This window comes from Gallinula chloropus (genome assembly GCF_964237585.1).
Source record: "Gallinula chloropus genome assembly, chromosome: Z".
In the NCBI taxonomy this organism is placed as follows: Eukaryota; Metazoa; Chordata; class Aves; order Gruiformes; family Rallidae; genus Gallinula; species Gallinula chloropus.
Window position 1 is genome coordinate 73,757,944 of NC_140089.1, and position 14,178 is coordinate 73,772,121.

A 14,178-nucleotide genomic window follows, 5' to 3' on the forward strand; every position below is an offset into this window, starting at 1 on the left:
GGTTTAACCCAACAGGCAGCTAAACCATCCACACAGCCATTCACTCACTTGCCCTGTGGTGAGCTTGGGGAAAGAATAAAAAAAAAGAAGTAAAACTCGTGGGGTAAGATTAAAAAAATAATTAATAGGATAAAGAAGATAATAAAAATAATATAACAAAGAATAAACAAAACAAGGGATGGACAGCACAATTGCTCACCAACTGCTGACCAATGCCAGCTAGTTCCTGAGCTGTAGCCATCCCTTGCCATCTCTCCCCAGCTTTGTATGCTGAGCATGATGTCATATGGTATGGAATACCCCTTTGGTCAGTTAGGGTCAGCTGTCCTGGATGTGTACCTGCCCAGTTTCTTGTGCACCTCCTGTGTAAGGCTTCTGCCTTCTCACTGGCAGAGCCTGGGAAGCTGAAAAGTCCTTGACTTAATTGTAAACATTGCCTAGCAACAACTAAACATTTGAGTGTTATCAAAATTATTTTCATTCTAACTCCAAAACACAGTGCTATACCAGCTACTAGGAAGAAAATTAACTCTGTCCCAGCTGAAACCAGAGGAAATGAGTCAGGCAGCAGTTTCTTGTTCTGTGGCAAGAAACTGCAAAGATTCACTGGCACCCCAGATCAGTGAGGCAGCAGAGAGAGAAACAGCTCCACTTTCACATTTGACCATAAATTTGTATGACAAACCGTGATTCTTCACTGGAGTGTTTTCAATTAGACTTTTTCTTTCTTAATCTCACAGGAGTTTAAATCACAAGTGTCCAAACAACTAAGCCCTCTAATGAGAATCTTAAAGTGGGTGTAATGATTAAAACCTGATGCTGTCAAATCTGGGTATCAAAAAGCAGTCAGTATCCTAGTAGAGTTAGCAAAGTTTTAATTTAGTCAGCAACTGTAAAACACAAGCACATCAAGTATACAAAACTATGATAACAATGAATTTAAAAGATAATTTCCTCCTTAATTTTCTCACCCCAAGAGAACGGATTGAATCACAGTACCTAAAAAACTGGTACTATTACCAACTCCAGATTTCTCATTCATGCTGGTTAGTACAAAAGTTGAAAATCAGAAGGTATTTATCACACCCTCATCAACACACTGCTCAGAAACTCTTGAGTTTCAGGCTCACTACAGGAGGCATTAATTCTAATCACTCTAGGCTAGCAAAGCCTAACCCAGACCCACAAAGACAGGACAGGTGATGCTCCCCACAGCACCCTCAGCTCCCCAGGGATGACCAACTGCACCACTCGGGCACCCTGTGGCCCGTCTGAGCAGGCCATGTGGCAAATACATAGGGAGGAGGTGGGGGTGCTTTGGGGACCTGCAGGGCTTTTCCCTGGACAACAGATGTGGGTCTCTCCAAAGGTGGCTCCCCTCTTCTCAAGTGGGGAGGGAAGGGACTGGAGGAAAGAGAGGGAAGAAGGGACACGTGAGGTTGGAGGTGCATTAGTGAGAATTTGGGGCAATGTGAGAATCAGGCAGCCTGGGGAGCAGGACCAGAGAAGTGAAGGCTGCAGGTGCTGGAGTGCATAGGCTGAGAAAAAGTTCATAAACCAAATCACAAGCCAGCAATCCTCCTACTCTCCGAGAGGAGCTACACTGGCACAGCACAAGGTTCATACGAGATCAGCTACATTTTCAGTTAGCTCAATTGTTCCCCTGCTCAATCTGTACTTTTGTTTAGAGAATTCTTATTGTCTCTTATTAATAAATCTTCTACAGAAATGCTTCTCTGTATTTGCCAGTTCGTCTCCGCTTACATGGTTTCTACCCCATCGGACAGCCCCACCCCCTCTTCAGCCCTTACACTTTCTCCCTCAGGTTTTGTATTCTCTTTCAAAGGCCTGAGCACAATGCCACTTAATTTAAAGCCTCCTGCTCTCTCACTGGTGAAATAACCAGGCATCTTATGCTGTCTCCATACTCACACTTCCCTGCTCTCCCATGTCCACCAGTCTCTGCTGATCTTCCTACCACTATTCTCCAACCTTTCCTACTTTTTATAGTCTAACAACAGCCACAAGAGAAGCCCAAACATTCACAGGAATTCTCCTGTGAGAACAAATGTCATCAACAAAGTCCATCATTCTGAGCACATATGTGAACATAATTTAGTTTTTCATAACCTCACCAAACAACCCTGTGGTAGGACAAGGATTAGCCCTTCTGTGCAGCTGTCACTGCGTGGCTATCCCCTCCATCCCTGCACTGTGACCGGCAGCCATCCCAGCTTCCTCCCAGGAAGAGTGGTTTGGCAGCCGGACTACCAACCCAGGAGCCTGGAAATACAGCCCAGAGGTCAACAACCACAGTGAACTTCAGTAAGGTCTTGCTGCTGCAGATGAAAACAATCCCATTACAGTACTGCTCTCCCTCTTGTGCTAGCAGGCTTGCTTACATACCTGCACACACTGAAATATGTCGATAAATTATTCCAGTTATAATTAACCCATAAATATTTAATCTGTTTGCTGACCAGGTTTATCAGTACTCCACAAAGATGCAGCCTGGAAGCAGAGCCAGGGCAGCAAAAGCTTGGGAGACAGCAGCCAGGGTGGAGGGGAGGACACTGACACCCCTTCGACATCAGCTACTGCTTGTTTAAAAGCAATTCTAAAATTATTGGGAAAGTTCCTGCCCAGTCACAGACCTTGACAAAAACAACAAGCTGTATGAAACAGGGCACTGGATTGATTTGCATTATTAAACCTCAAAGGTGATCCGAACTGCTGCTTAATCCTTTGACCTTTCACTGCTAAAATATGGTAAAGAAACAAATGATACTTCCGTGGATTCTCACAAATGCCACTGTCTTAGCAAGGCAGTATATCTACACTGCCTAAATTCACATGGGATTCTCTACTGAGTTATCCATCCAGAGAAGCTGCATGTGGGAGAAAAATCCAACTGGTCTACTCTGAACATACCTAATACAGATAGGACTGAACTAAAAAATGGACACTGCTCTCATTTGAAAATACAGATGGATCATTCTCCACCCTTTGTACAACTGTCTCCGGAAAGGGCAAGTTGTGCTGGGTCCTTGGAGCTTAAACCCAGAGCCCTTAGGACTGGGCGTGCACTTAAGGTCTCTACCAGACAAAAGGAACTCTGCAGTGGGTGTGAAGCACCAGGAACTACATGATGTCTCTGCATCCAGGACACATACCCAAAGCTCTGCTGGGCTGCAGGTAGAACTACCACTTCTAGAAGTGTCAGAGACCAAGGGATAGCTACACTGGCACACCTCTGGTCTTAAAGGAGAAAATCTGGTGTAACGGAGGAGCTGTCCCATCATGCTGCTGCTTTTGGTGGTAGAGAATAAAACTTTTGAAGTGAAGAGTCCTCTGAAGCGTCATCTGCCCTACCACTGGAACAGGCTGCCTAGGGTGGTGGTGGAGTCTCCTTCTCTGGAGGTATTCAAGACCCATCTGGATGCCTCCCTGTGTGATCTGTTCTAGGGAACCTGCTTTGGCAGGGAGGGTTGGACTCGATGATCTCTTGAGGTCCTTTCCAACCTCTACAATTCCATGAATCAGACAACTAATATCTTGCAGAAAATTCTCACAGATCTGTCTTGTAACCACCCACTGTTGTTCTTCTAAGACACTCTTGCAATCTTGCTACAAACAAGAACATTGTTCAGAGTGTTAACCTAGCAAGTGTTAAATCTTAGCTTCTTTGTCAGCTTTAGGACAGAACTGACCTTTTACAATCTAGTAATATGTACCTCTATACACCTACCTCTTTATGTGTGTGAAAGACAAATGCAACTAATAAAGTCCCTGTTACTTAACAGAAAAAAAAGTCTCAGTGTCACTATTCTAAGGAATAATAGTCTATATTTTACCCAACTGCAGCAGTATGTAAGAATGAAGAGAGCTAAAACCAGAAGAAAAAATTACAGCAGCTGACTGTCCTCAAGCCAGCTGAAACTTGACCACAGGAACATTTGGCTAGAGGTCAGCTCAGGCTAATTGCTTCAGTACAGAAAGAGAGCCAGAAGTTATAAAAAGGATGAAAAAAATTTCTTGGCCCTTTTCTATAGCAATGTTGGAGTAAGGTCAATCACAAGTGAATTTAAACATGACATCTCTCCAGTGGGACGTGAACACAGTCAGCATAAACAGGCAAAACTGGGCTAAGAAAATCTCTGAGAAAAGAAGTAGTTCAGTCACAGCGTATGAGTGGTTTGCATCTACTTGGATAACAATGTTAATGCTCAGAGTAAACCATAAGGAGCTCTGCTTATGAACAAAACTGTTGTTTGAAGTGAGATCTTTATGTTTAGATAGCCCCTGAATCTGAAAAGACCTGATGGAATGACAAGGACATTACACTTCATTAAACTATGTCCATGAAGGACTTTCACCTTTTGCCATCTCCATTAACTCACTGTACTCCAAATATGAGAGAGTTGTTTCCCCTGTAGCCTCCCCCAGATTAGCTTTGCTTGCCAAAGCAACACATGTGCAGCTAATCCAGAATCACATGTGATGCCTTTGCTGCAAAGTGAACCACGAAATTACTGAGCAGAGGATTAATCTGTAGAGCTCTTCTGTACGTTGCTACGTTTCCTCATTCCATCAGATCACAGGCAAGGACACGAGAACATGAAATGCAGGTGAGTACATAGCAATGCATCTACCACCAGCTAAGAACAAATGCTGAGAAGGGAACATTACTCCAGGCTCTCAGAATCTGTCCTGACCCTTGTTTATGCAACTACCAAACATGTATGTACATACCCTTGCAGAGTGTTTCTAGCTGAAAGGCCTTTATTTTTCACGGTGTGGGTACTCCTTACAAGCTCCCTCATGGAAAGATTAGTGACAGCGAAAGGAAATCTTATTTCTGTGCTTGCATGAAAACATTCACACTGGTTTGGCTGATGATGCATAGCTGAAATCACTTTGCCTGCTTACCCTCATTCCCCCGAATGCCAACAGGACAGAGTCATTCTGCAGATGAAATGAGTTACAACCCTTCCAATCAACACAATCTAAAACTGCCACGGACCTAAAGACTTCTTCCCTTGCTTGCTGATATTACAGCTTGATTGAGTCATCAGCAGCACTTGGATGAATGCCTGTTTTTATAGAACCCTTGTCAGGGCTATATACTCAGCTGTGTTAAGAAACAGAAATAACAAATTGTCACAGTTGATATGAATAACACACCACTCACCTAGTGCATGCGGTTATCTGGGATGTTGAAAAGAAAAAGGAATAATACCACAGAAGCAGAAATTATCTACTGCAGATTAAAACCCCCCAAAACCTCACAAAGGGCACACCAGAAAAAAAACCCCAAAACTAACAACAGATGACAGCACCACTGGAAAATAATCCCCAAATCTCAGAACAGCAGGGGTTGGGAAGGACCTCTGGAAATCACCCAGTCTAACACCCTGCTAAAGCAGGGTCACCTAGAGCAGATTGCACAGGATTGTTGTCAAGTGGTTTGAATCTCGCCAGAGAAGGAGACTCCACAACCTCTCTGGGCAGCCTGTGCCAGTGCTCTACCACCTTCACATTGAGGAAGCTTTTCCTCATGTTCAGAGAGAACGTCCTGTGTTCCAGTTTGTACCCATGGCTCCTTGTCCTATCACTAGGCACCACAGAAGGCTCTAGCCCCAGCCTCTTGACATCTGACCTCCATATATTGGTAAGAATTGATGAGACCCCCTCTCAGTCCTCTCTTGTCCAGGCTGAATAGACCCAGCTTTCTCAGCCTTTCCTCATAAGAGAGAGGCTCCAGTTCCCTTGTCATCTCTGTAGCCCTCTCCTGGTCTCTGTCCAGTAGTTCCCTTTCTTGAACTGGGGAGCCCAGAATTGGGCACAGGTCTCTAGGTGTGGTCTCACCAGAGCAGAATGAAGGACTCTGGCATAAGGCTGTATTTATTATGTATGGTTAAAAATTGATGATCATTAAAAGGCACTTCACTACAACAATCTAAAACTATGGAACAGAAGCAATTTTATGTTATTAATTAGAGCTCTGTGTAAACTAGCCTACAATAGTTTTAAGTATTAAAATTGAAAATGATATCTATTAAAATAATTGCTCACTTTGGATTTAGGAAAATTACTTTTTTCTTAAACAAACTTTCAATTTTGGAATAGTGACTATATGAAAGCTTTAATTATGAAATCAAATTCATCTGCATCTCCACTGTTAATAGACACCTTCAATACTTTACTGAAGGTTATTTATTTTCCCCATGGACAAATGTGTTAACTAATCACTCTGAAATTGCTTTCATGCTGGTAACAGGTCAAATGGCTATCAGTTCTTAGAATGTGGTTAAGGAGCCCTTTAGTTAATCCAGAGTTTGGACATTGCTCTGGGCTTGTACTGAAAGCTATGTAGGTTAATCCTCCTCCAAGACCTGGGATACAAAGTCAAGTGATGGCTGTGGTATATGGCCTATCAGTTCTTCATTTGCAATAAAATCTGTTATACATTGACAACAGTAACATAATGGACTAGGTACATGGAGGATATTAGCTAAAAGACTAATAGATCATCTTCAGCAGAAAACAATTGCTAAAAAGAACTGAAGTTGTAGTCTTCAGTTTCTGTCTACTGCATAGATAGAAAATTTTGAACCTGGAAAAGACTTAATTACTTTGTTTGCCAAAACACATCAAAGCAGCAAAATAGATGCATCTCAGTGGAAAGAAATTGCAACATTAGCTGCTATCATGCAGATGTGAATTGCTGAGGTGATACTCAGCTTTACATGTACTTGTGTCATTAAGGAAGAGGATACAGACCTGTTTATGTAATCAGTAATTTTTCAGGCTGTAAACACTTCTCTAAACTACAATGGTAATTTTTCTTAGGCTTTTTCTTGCTTTTAAAAAAATTACTATTAATAAAGAGATAAAAGTCAACCAAAAGACAGAATTTGTCTCTTGTCTTTGATATTTGAAAAGTCAGAGAATTTCTGTGTATGAGCAAAAATCATATTCCAGTATGTTTGAAAAAGTATGATGCATCAATTTAATGTCAACTATCACAACAAGAAAGGAAAAAGAAATGTCTGAGTCTGTATCTGGAACCAACCCCCTGGTAGTCTGTACTAAAAAATGTGGGTTTACTCAAAGAAATATATTTCAATGAGATAATTATTCAAACTTAACATAAAGAGATTAAATGTTATTTCCAATGCTGTAAAACATTTCTTTTTCAGTGTAAAAAATAAAAGACTCAAAACTCTTCAGTGTCTTTCTAGTATTAAAGTTTAAACCCCATAAGGACTCAAAAGAAATGATGAAGCACAGGATTGTGGCTGAAAGTCTATTTCAAAACTATGATGCTTCTGCTGACCTCAGGTGAAATGGAGTTTGGTTACAGCTGAGCATTTCTGAACTAAGCATCCTCAGCTTCTTGTAATCACCTTGAACCCAAATGTCCCTTTCAGGCCTCAAAGAGCAATTTCAGGAAATCAAGGGGAGCAAGGTTTTAATTTTAAATAGCATTTATATATAGAGAGATATTAAAAAAAATTCCAGTAAAAACATCTTCAAGAAGCTGTAAAATTTAAGTTCAAGGCCCTGGTACTTATCCTAGACTAACGGAACTACTTAACAGTCCATTACCATGGGACAAATTAATTACATGGTTTAATTGCACGTTAAATTATTCACGTGCTCCTAATCAGATTAAAGACTACATAGCAAAGCCTGTACGGTATTTAGGAAGTCATTAACTTAAACAGCAGATTAAGTAAAAGCTGGGAAATGACAGAAAAGGGATTGGAGCAGCATTTCTGAATGGCCACTCATGACTTCAAGTACTCACATATTTACTACCACTTGGTCAACATAACAAGATTAATCAGCCTGACAGAACGTGTAATAGTAAACAGTGTATTTTAATTTGGTGCAATTTTGTATGCCCTGAAGTTCATATCCATTTAAAATATGATTTATATTGAATTAATTTGCATCTGTAGTTCACAGATTGAAGCTAACTTTAAATTTTGTCCAAACTGCTGTTGAGTTAGAATACAAGCGCATCTACTCAATAGAGCTTTTTTCAAAATAATTGCAAGTAAAAATCTTAGTGTAAGATGTTCTCTTTTAATGCAAAACAATATGATAGCAAATGCTTTCCATGTGTCCTCTGTAAAATCATACCAGCATTGTCCCTTGGCCTTATTCTCTGCTGATTTGGTGTTCAGTTCATACAAATTTCTATAGATAAATTGTGGGCACTTAGCAAAAAGTAGTATACCTCATTCATCAACCGCATAAACCACTTTGTATAGCCATGCGCAAAGGTTTTGAGCTAGATCCTTAATTGGGTAAATCAGTGCAAAGTTGAAAAAATACTGAATGAGACTAACAAGGGGAGAAGGTAATTTTGTATTTTTAAATGCAGCATTGCCAAAACAAATTTTCATGAGGTAAGTAATAACTTGTGAAGATAGCCTGATGTTTGTTTCAGAAGTTAAGCCAGTTGACTTCACCCTCCATTTATATTGGTAAAATTTGGAAATTAAAATACCCACCTTTTAAATTAAAAGTAAGTTTTGATGAGGCGTCTCACAATATAAAAAAAAATACAGATTATGCTCACACTTACCCAAGTGTCTTAAAAACATATCAGCATTTTTATCTAGAGAACTTGTTCAATCCAAACAAGTTCTAGAACCTTTTTTACTGAACCAATCACTTCTGATACCCACTTTTATGATACAGCTGTTAATGACACCCATTAAGCAAAGAGTCATGTTAAATTATTGTTCTAGTCAGAGATTTTTCCAAGCTTAACATGTCCCATATTTCCAAGTACAGGGAGACAAGTCAGCTCATTTGACTAACTGCATTTATTTAAAGTCAATGTAATGCATATTCTGGGTACACAGCTTTATTTTTTTTAAGGACTTCAAGCCACTCTTCTTCCAGATTACATTTTGAATCATATCATGGCACTACTTTAGCCATTTCAATGATTCTATGATTCTATGAAATGAAGACAAGTGGATTGAACAGTGGTTGATGAAGCAGCCTGATTTTTTAGGGGATTAAATTGAACAGCCATACTGGGTAATCTGTAGAGTTAGTGACCTACTGAACAGTTACGACTTTAGTGAAGATTAAAACCACACAGTTAATATTCTGAGTGGACATCTGCAGCTAGCATGGTGATACAAGGAAGGCTATCTTCTGGAATATCAAGGTAATGGGAGATGCCCGTACGCAATTAGAAATTCACACTGGAAAAGTGAAAGAACTTAGCCCCAGTGCCCAACAATTCCTCCACAAAAACTGTACCAATGAAGAAACTACGAAGTGTCTTCAAAATAAGCAACAGAAATAGCCATATTAATTTTAAGGTGAATTGCCAAACCTATTTCTAAAGATGTCTGTTAATGCTGTCAGACAATGTTTTCCTCACAGCAGATTCCAAGACTGTCTGCAGTGGGGAGTCAGTGGCATTATCCATTTTACAGATGGGGAAATGGAGGTAGCAACTTGCCTGCATTTACACCACAGCTCAGCAGCAGACTAAGGCATGGACTTCTACCCCCTCCCATGTCTTGCTTAACACAAAACAATGTAGAGTCTTGTGGATTTATTGCCAGCTATCTTAGCATCACAAAATATGGCTACAATAAATAATAAATAAAAAAAAACAAACCACAAAAACCAATGAACTGTTTTCACTAAGATTGAAAGAACTGCATTTAAGACCAAGTCATCTCAAACACTCAAGCCTAGTAAAAAGCTTCATAATAAGTGTAAAGCTCTATTTTACAAATATTAGGGATGAACCATGATCTCTCTTCAGCTATGGCCACCCCAGTGTAGTGGATATAACTCTCTCCCTCCATGGTTACTACTCCTAAAATGTCAGAGACTAAACCAATCAGTTCAGCATTGCAACCTTTGCTTTTAGACATCACATAAAATACATGAAGTCTGAATTAATCAACTCAAAACAGGACACTCTGCAAAGAGTGCTACAAACAGAGCTGCCCAGTGCATGGCTGGCTGGCTAGTGGGCCAATGGAATCTGTGTCCATTCCCTCTGATGCTCAGACTCTCCTCTGCAGGAACTCCATCATGTTACCATTTCTCTGATAAAGAAAGTGAAACTTTGGAACACACTCAACAGTTTTTTATTAAAACAGACTGGTGCATTCACATTTTTCTGTTGCTGTTGTTGCTAATTTACACAGGACCATGGGGAAAGATATTTACAGACAAAATTCACATTATACGTGCCCTGAGGAGTAGCTGAGAACCTGAACCTTCACCACCACTATCACAAGTATTGCTCAGACTCAAAACTGTATCATGAGGGATATTCACAAAAATTAATCCTATACCCAGCTAGATCTAAGGGTTTAGATTAGACATGGTGCACAACAAAACCAAACAGACTAAAGCAGAAGATATTGCCCTGTAGCCACACAGAGTTTTGTAAAACTCCGCAGGAGCTCTCCTGGCCTAGTATGATACCCAACTCCTCTGAAGCCTGACAGTCAGAGTCATGCCTCAGTACCCATTTTTATACTCAAATAGGGAGCAAGGCTGCTCACACAGAAGCCCATCAGCAAAAGCCTCAGCAACTGGCTCTCTTGCTGTAATCAGCACATCAGTAATCATCCCACTCAACATTGGGCCTGTGAACTGAACTGCAGTCTTTTCAGTCTCACCCTGCATGACCATGTGTGGAAACTGTCGGCAGAGAAGGGAAAGAGTAGGACTGTTCCTTTTTGTGGTTATTACACTGGATAACTTTAACATCACGGGCATCTTACTATTTAGGGAGATAAAAGGCTTCCATTTTTAGAAAAAATTTACCATATAAAAATCTTTTTTAATGAAGTCATTAACAATATCATCTGCTCCTAAAATATGTGGGACACTTAACAATCACACTTTAATTTTGTACAAGCAACCATGTTCATAATAAGCATGATGAGACTGACTACTCTTAAGTTCTACTATACAGTGTATGGCAGCATTAGATAAATCACTTCTGCATAGATTATAATTTTCTCAACAGCACTAAAACTGTGCAGTATCACAGCAGACAGAGCTTTGAGTTTTGAATTGCCCAGATGCATCTATTAGTCCTGATTTTTAGTTCACTTATCACCCACAAGTTTTTCTTCAGCAATCAGAATTGATAACAGGTGACTGGACTCCCACACTAAAAAGAATAATGACTTGGCATAGTTCATTCAAGGGAAGTTTGGTGGGTTTTTTTGTTGTTGTTGTTGCTTTCAGAGATTTTGAAGGGGATAGTCTGCAATGACTTTTGACAGATAACCAACCAGTTAGCTCTGAATACAAATTGACACAGTGCGCTTCAATCACAAACAAAAAAAAAAACCCAACCCACCCCAAGCCCCTCAAAGTCTGTAGTTCTTTCATAGCTCAGAAAGTGAATCCAGATGTCCACTGTTCTATGGGCTGCAGAGAACAATTAATTGCAGGATTACTTGGTGGCCTATAAATTAGTTTCTTGGCTAAGAAGGGCCTGGTTTTGGCTGGCCTGGAATTGAGTTTTTATCTCCCCAGGAGAGCAGGCTTTCTTCCAGTCTCAGGCATGCTTTATGGTAGATATATAAAACTAACAGAAAAAGCCAGGTTACTCCTGAGTAGCTAAGCTGGTAGGAGGGTACCCAACAGCTGTACCTCTCCAGAGCAGAAAAGTCCACAAAATGTTGAGCTTGTGGTTTATTTTAAAGTCCCTTTTTGTTCCATATTAGAGGAAAGTGTTTTTAAAAATACTTAAGATCTTAATTAAAATATGTTCATTCCTTTGATATAGACACTTGTTCTAGATCTCGTTACAGATACTGCTAAGCATACTTACATACATGTTCGGTAGGGGATCCGGAGAACAGTTTTGAGCCCCAAAATTTGAAGTATCATGCTACAGAAATGGTAGGAAGCTTGCATCATCTGGTGGGTGATTTTTAGAGCAACTATCTTATTTGAAACCACCCCAAAGCTATTTTTTTTTCAAGAAGAATTTGTCCTGATGGCAGTAGTACAATTAATTTACTGGTGTGGCTGAGAGTCATCTGTTATGGTAACAAGCAGCTGTTACTAGGAGCTGTAGCACAAATTAATAGAGATGGTGGTATAGCTTTACAGAGAAATGTCTGAAAAAGAGGACTAGCTTGTCCTCCTTTAATGAAAACTGGATTCTTTAAGTAGGTTTTTACTTATGTTGTTCATAAACCAGATCTAGCCCATGAAATGATTCCTGGAGTTGTGAAGGTTGCCAGAACCCCCCTGAGTTTTTTTGCAAGCCACAGCCTGAAGATCCTGGCATTCTCCTGCTGCCATCGGTGGGGGGAGATATGGGGAGTTGTGCTTTTATAGCCTCAGAATTTTTCTAGCACACAGAGCCATGTACAGGAGGATAGTTTTCCACAGATTTATCTAATCTGATTCTTCTTGCTGGTTCAGTGTCATATATTTAGCCTGGAAAATCCATTTTTTTCACAAATAATTCTCAAACAGCGTATTTATGAGACAATTGACTCAGAAGGAAGAACCAGAATACAAATGTCTGCCAGTGAGTGAAGTGTATTGTCTTTAAAAGAAGAAAGGCCATTAAGTGAATAATTTGTGCACCATGTTTCAATGTCAACATTCCTAGTTTCCCTTCTACTTTATCCACAGGAGTTAGTAAAACATGACTGCATATAGCCCTTTGCCAGGACATAATACCTGACTTTACTGGACCTGTTCAAACTGCATCTTAACTTTGATTTCAAATCTGCAGTAACATATGACTCAACAGCAGCAGAATTTAACTCAATTTATTTAACAGCAAATTAAATTGTCCTACTGATGACTGTATCATTAAATGCTAAAAAGCAAACCCTTCAAATTATATGATGAACTGATAAAGCAGAAGGATGAGGAATAGTCATAAACCTGAAAAAAAAAAGCCAGTGAGTGGTTTGAGGGTTTTTTATTTTTTAGTTAAGTACATATGTCTCTGATCTATTCATAACACTATCAATCAAAGGATTTGGATCTGATCCCAGTCACAAACCAGTGGGCATAACCCACACATGGTAAATGCCTAGTTTGTGGTGGCCTAACATCACCAAATAAGTTGCCTGATGAGAAAAGTATTGCAGTATATTGGTATTAATCCGATGGATATATTCCTTGTGTTACTGACATTTTCGGTGTAAGCAGTCCTTCCCTGAACTTAAAAGGCTGTTCCAAAGGAGAAGCCCTGTAGTCCAGTAAGGTTTTTTCCAAGCAGGAGGAAGAGTCAACTTTATTTCTGTACTCTCAGCTTTTCTCAGGATCTCATAGCACCACAAATGGTTTCCGTACTCTATACATTATATTCCACAGCAAGCAACTTAGTAGAGCTTTATTTAAAGGACAGAGAGGTGTGCTGACCTGTTAGCTGGATAAGCATTAATAACCAAAGAAATTACGGTTACTGGAATATTTTACAGCAGTATTTTACAAACATCTCTGCTAGTTTTGGCCAGATGTTAATTTTTTTTCCAGCGTATTCAGCAGAACTACCAGCACTGTCAAAATCTATTTAAAGCTGTGCCTCATGTGTTATCTTCCATCGGAACTGTAAATGTCAGTGAGGCACAAATTACTCTAGCCACATCTATGGGCCACTTTCAGTGTCCCGGACTTGAAATAACAGGGCATCTGTTTAATTTTTAAGGAAAGAATGCAACACATTCATTTAGTATAAACAAAAACCTCATTCAGAGCAGAACACTTTATTAATCGCAGCCTAGAAAATGTGCAGATGAACATTTCCCACTGTGCATAATGCATTAGATGTCTCAATTTCACAGAAGAGCTGAATAGTAAACTTGCCTCCAGATGACTGAGTCTGGGGCGGGTATTGCCAAACGTGTACTAAAGGGCAAATATATGAAGGCCGAGCCATTAATTGATCTACATGGGGACAGTTACCACATTTCCAGTTCTTAATCTAAAACTAACTTGGCATAGGTAATACAAATAACAGACACACCATTTTCAAGGTATCTGGTCAGCATCATCTCCCCGCCCTTACGATCATGCTATCCTTGAATTAAGTTGGCTGCTCTTCCCTGTGCCAAAATGTTCCTTATTGTTAGTTAGTGGAAAATATCAAGCAAGAAGGCACCACAGAATTGATTTTTACCACCCAGGGATCCA

General features: G+C 39.9%; 1 protein-coding gene across 2 annotated transcripts in view; it reads right to left on the minus strand.

Annotated features, from left to right (window-relative positions):
- Nucleotides 1-14,178, minus strand: part of GHR (growth hormone receptor) — a 132,872-nt gene that overhangs the window by 74,093 nt on the left and 44,601 nt on the right. The gene's annotated exons all lie outside the window — the stretch shown is intronic.